At 42.2% G+C, this 5,777-nt stretch overlaps 1 non-coding gene across 1 annotated transcript; it reads left to right on the plus strand.

Moving 5' to 3' along the window:
- Positions 1-4,071: 4,071 nt before the first annotated feature.
- On the plus strand, positions 4,072-4,143 carry trnad-guc (transfer RNA aspartic acid (anticodon GUC)). Its single transcript has one exon. It is a non-coding gene; the product is annotated as a tRNA-Asp (tRNA).
- The last annotated feature ends 1,634 nt before the right edge of the window (positions 4,144-5,777 follow it).

Genomic DNA, 5,777 nt, shown 5'->3' on the forward strand with positions numbered 1-5,777 from the left:
GAAAATGATTGGTTCGGATAGATAACCAATCAGATTGCAGAGGAGGCAGGACCAAGACATCTGATTGGTTGCTCCTGCCTCCTCTAGTTGCTCGGATCCACCTCATGTACAATCTAATTGGTTATCTCTCTGAACCAATCATTTTTCCTTCTACCCTCATAATATTTTGTGTAAGTAAAACTCCCATGAGCATTCAGCTATCACATGATCTCATCAAGCAATGCTTCAGACCAGCGAATAAGAATAGCATTGAAATGTACATAAATAAAAATTTTCTCTTACCTTTTCATAGTCTATCAGCTGCCCTTGCTTTCTGATATTCTTCTTAGTCAAATAAATCGCTTTAGAAGAGCAAAAGAAAGACATGGCAAGAAACTGTGTTTTTCTATTATTCTAGTAAAGGGAAGTAATGATGTAATAGGCGAGCACATGATTAATAATTGGTAATCACCGTAATCTAGCTCGGAGGCTGGCCACTGCTGAGAGCTCCAGAAGTACGGAGTCTAGCAAAAAGGAGATGCTGTCATTTGAAACTATTCAGAAGCAGCGTGACAAAGGTGCTTTGTGATTTAACATGTCAGGGACAAGGCGGGTGGAAGGCATTTTGCTACTTTAACTGGCATTGGTTCTCATACATCAGTGTTTCCCAATCCGGTCCTCGGCGACACACAGATGATCCACGTTTTTGCTCCCTCCCAGCTCCCTACCAGACAGTCTACGTTTTTGCACCCTCTCAGCTCTGGAGCCCGGACCAGATTGAGAAATACTGTCCTACACGGTAATTCCGCGGTCTCTCCAACGAATAGTTTCGATATGCGTGCCCCCCCACATGGCCACCACCCTCTCGCGCTGCCCTCCATCTGAAGAAACCGTGGTTTTAGGTTACCTGGAAGCGATACGGCGTCTCGTCGGGCCCCAGGACGAGCGTCCTGGGGTCCTTTAGGGGGTAAATGTAGCCGTGCTTCACGATCAGATTCCCCACATGAAGTGCCTCTGAAAACACACAAAGTGGTCACTCATTTCCACGTAAACTACTCAAAGCTCAAACAAATCCACTACTCGTAGCCCAGATTTAGGCATAGTAATTCTCTAAATTTTTGTCAGTGGAATACAGTAGAACACACGATAACTAGAAACTGAGTAGGCATATTATATTTTATTTTACGGTATAGCAAGTAACTGGAAAAAACGTTGACATGGTGCACAGAATAAGCCGCGGGGATGGTGCATTCCTCATCGGAACTATAATTAATTACGAGTAATTGGGACTTTCCACTTTCCGGCTGCCTCCGCGGCCATTGGCAGTCAGGCGCTCCCGGGGGTTTCAGACCGGCGCAGCAACAGCGCTGCTAGGGGGAAGCCTAGTGTTTACAGGGAGGGGTAACTGCTTACCGGGGCAACAGGTTTTTTGCCCATTCAAGTCTGTTAATGCATCTGCCATCTACTGCCTAAAAGTCCCCTCCTTTCCATTCCGACTTCTTTTCCAATCTGGGCTGTAAATCAGGGAAATCTGCTCCCTTGCTATTTAAAACCTCATCTGCATCGCCCGGGAATTCAGGACAACAGCGTCTTGCAGAAGTGCATAATGAGGGAGACGGATAGCGATATTTCTCCAGGCATGACTGACTGCCTCTGGCTATCAGCGAAGTTTGCATCGGGACTATCAAACCGTACAGCTCAGCATGCGTAGCGGCGCGACTCGGGACTGGCCTACAGATTATTTGTACTAATAGCCTCTCAGCAGAAAGATAAATAATTCAGCAGATAAATTGACGCCAGGGGAAGAAAATCCCAAAAGCTTCAGGCGAATGGGGTGTCTATGTTATGGACAAGCTCAATTCTGACATTTATTAATTCACAGGCTCAGCAATATCAATGGAACAGAACATGCTTCTGTCAGACACGTGAATTGCATATGCTTACACATAAATGCAGCTAGGCTAATCTGTTGTATGGATGACAAATTCTATTACTTCATTTGTATTTATTATTCAAAAGACTCGTTTATTTCTGTTATTTTATTACAAAAAAAAAAAAACCTGATGACGTCTTTCGCCAGCAGGGGCGCCATCGTCGTCACGAAGGGAAAAAAACAATCGATTAACCTCACATAAGAGCACCAGGTAACGCTTCCCTACATACTTCTCGGCCCTACCTTCTTCCATGATGGAGTACTTCTGAATTAGCCACTCCACGATATCATTTCCTGGGAAGGCATAGCGAGGAAGGCATCTAGTTAGAGTCGAGAAATGCATTAAGCCGTCATAAATCAAAAACGCTGAACTCGATAAATAAATTACATAAATAAATATGAGCGCAAGGAGATCGATGACAGTCTTAATGCACAGGATTCCCGAAGACCGCCGATGTATGGGCTTTCCTGTGAAGGGCTTAAATGACCATTAGGACCCGGCCCCCGGGACACTGCACGGCCGGGTGTAAGACAACCCGGGCGGCATGAAAAATTATTTTTAAAAAGTAAAATATGTATCGTGCACCTGTCATCGCATGTGGAATCACTGTGATTAACAGTCTTTGATTCTTCATCTTTATCCCCATGTCGGGATCTTGCATCGCCACAATGACTTGTTCAATCTGGGATAAGAAGAATAGTCAAAATCGTGAAATCAAGGTGACGACAGACATAGTGAAAACGTTCAACCTAGTAATATAATAATTGCTTAATGTGTGATTTGATATGTAATCGTTATATTCATCATTAAATCACCGGAGAGACACACTCATATATTTAGGCATATATATAAGTAAACTACAAGGTTTTTCCTCTGACTATCTTAACTGCACGTCAAAGACGTTATCGGATATTCCCGACTACAGACTTTCGGTTTGATCATTTATTCGCGTTATTAATTCGGCTCCTGATTACATTAAACTAAACATGCTCAGATTGTTACAACCTTTGCTTGTCGGTTATTTTTGGGATCTTTCTGGATGGGCTCAAGGCGGGGTCTGTAAGCACAAGCAAACTGCCAGCACTTTTGTTTTACATGAAAATAGTTTGATGTCGGCCTATTGCGTTATTGTCTGGCTATAATTTGGAGGCAATATTAAACAATAGGCCCATATATTGTAAATATACATGTTGTGTTGTTTTGTTGTTATCACAAACGTATAGCCTGATCATAAATTTCATGGATACCTGGATGTTGTATGTTCCATTATATTTATGAATGAATGATTTATGTGAAGTCTGGCTTAGATTCGAGAATTAATCATATAGATTAAAAAAAGTTTTCATTTAAAACTTATCTCATATAATAAAATCCTCGTCCGAACGAACATATGTCAGAATGAAAAAACATTTAAATTATTTTTGTGATGCATCAGTATCAATAGCTACAACGTCATAACAGATATAGATATAATGCGGTTCATACTTTTGAAGTTGATGCGTATCTCCCGAAAAAAATCAACTCCAGAAGAGTCCGCGTCTGTAAATGCCTGAACTTCGGAATCGATCCTACCTTTGTTAGGCGCGGCATCTGTGTCTTGCAGCTGTTCCCTTGGATAAAGATGTTAATTGTCATGCTTACAGCATCTCGATCTCCGGCGTTTGTGAAGTTGGGATTGATGCTGTCCTGTGTTTTTTTTTTCCTTCCACACTTAAGCTCTGCTTGTTACTGCCCCATAGCGGAGCGCAAGTGAAACGGACTACCGGAGATTTGCACTGTTTTTCTGTTAGTGTGTATAATCAAAATATGACTCAGTTTGGCCAGTTAGAAAAATATGATAATAGAAAAGTATTCTTTTCCTCTCACTTTTTTTTCTTGATTTAATTACCGACTTCACGTACTTACACTGTGTCCCATTGCACGATGTAATATTGCGAAACTATGATTTTGTGGCAGTGTTTTGTAAAGGAATTTTCCGTTTAATCATCGTCTTAGTATAAAGCTATATGGTTGTTCTGGTATCAGTGGACGTACATTATGTATTTTTTCTTCTCTTGAGCACCATGGTCATGACATGAAGCTCAGTCATTGATTACTCGCAAATGTTAGTAGTCATCCGCTGTTTATCTTGAAGATGTAAAAGTAGTGCGCGTACATCTCCTCGTTAGTATAGTGGTGAGTATCCCCGCCTGTCACGCGGGAGACCGGGGTTCGATTCCCCGACGGGGAGAGTCTGCATCTTTTTGCCTCGGTCTCAAAAGGCACCAAGCTAGAACCGGCCCCGTGTTAGTGGAAACGGGGCTTGTGACTTGTACTCATGCATAATATTCTGCGGGTCGCTCAGCAGCGCAGCATATGAAACTAGACTCGGATTGTAAGTGTGTGGTTTTGATAATTGATGTATGGATGGATGGATCCTTAATAAGAGATATAAACAATAAGGTCCAGTCGCCAACTAATCATGTAAAATACGTCATAAACTCATGGTTGTTAAACCCAGAATAAAAATGAAGACGTATAACTAGGAAAGTCAACTTGCACATTTCAATTTTGGTTCGATATAATCACGTTGTCCTTAACCCTCCAGTGCAGGAGGGGACGGTAATGCGCATCGAATGTTTCCGAACCTGTGTGTGATACAACCGAGGAAGAGCCGATGACTTCGGGGGAGGAGGGGCAGGCGACTCGGAAGAAAAAGCAGCAGAACCCAATGCAGCCTGTAGCCCATTCAAAGGCCTACTGTTGGACCTCTGCTTATTTTGCAATACGTCTTTAGTACGGACTGAAAAATGTCCGATTTCGATGAGTTTGAGAAGCAGTTAAGCGAAAATCGGCAAGGTAAGTTTGGCTTTGAAGATCGGTGTATGCTCCCTGTTTTAGGGTAATAAAGTGGCCGGCGTGTCCTAGCGCCGAGGATGGTGCGGAGGGCACTTCTGCTGGTTCCGAAAAGAAAAGCGCGGCTGGGAAATCGGTGCCTTTTATCCGAGCGCTCGCCGATTCTGAAACCTGCCCGATTCTTCTTCTCCCAGCTGCCGCAGGATCCCCGAAAACTGACCGCTTTGGTAAATCAGTGACATTCTTTGCTTGGCATTGTTATAGAGATCGCTAGGCCTGCATCCATCAGTGCCCGGCGTACATAACATGGACATTTCAATGAAACGTTATTGGGGTGCACTCGATGTGAAAGCCTGCGGTTTTATTTATTTAATTATTTACCATTATACACTTGGATCATAAATTGTGACCCGCGTATTTTCATTCGCAGTAACACACTATGCATGGATGTTTGTTGCAAGCGTTATATTTTCAAGATCACGTTTAAAGTTTTATGCAAATAAAAACGACCGCGACCACTTGATTTAAAGTCCGCACTTAATAACAGTGTTAGTTACTTGGTTTTTAAATACTACGACGAGTTTTCTATATAATGATATGATTTTGTCTCTTTCCGATGCACAATAGCCTTTCCCTTGGGTCCGAAATGCTGGCCCTGTCATCCGTACAGAATAAGTCTTTCTCACACGATCGCCGTTTCTTCATGATGTATAGACTCTAAAAATCAGCCGCGTTCCCTGGAATCATAACAACTGCTTTTAGGTCGTTATTGCAAAGTCTTGCACCTGTATCTACCTTTACAGCGGATAGCAGTAACTAACAATGATGTACAGTTATATAACAATACACATATAACTTCATTAAAGTGCAGAGAATCCAGTAAACTGAATAAACTTAAGCCATACTAACGCAACTGAAATATACAACATGCGTTACAACGGAGTCGAAAGTAGGATTGATTTATGTACCTATCAAATGGCAATCTTGTCATATCAGCTCCTTATCACTAAATCACTAAAATGTCATTCG

Source organism: Brienomyrus brachyistius, unplaced genomic scaffold, assembly GCF_023856365.1.
Source record: "Brienomyrus brachyistius isolate T26 unplaced genomic scaffold, BBRACH_0.4 scaffold579, whole genome shotgun sequence".
NCBI classification, from domain to species: domain Eukaryota; kingdom Metazoa; phylum Chordata; class Actinopteri; order Osteoglossiformes; family Mormyridae; genus Brienomyrus; species Brienomyrus brachyistius.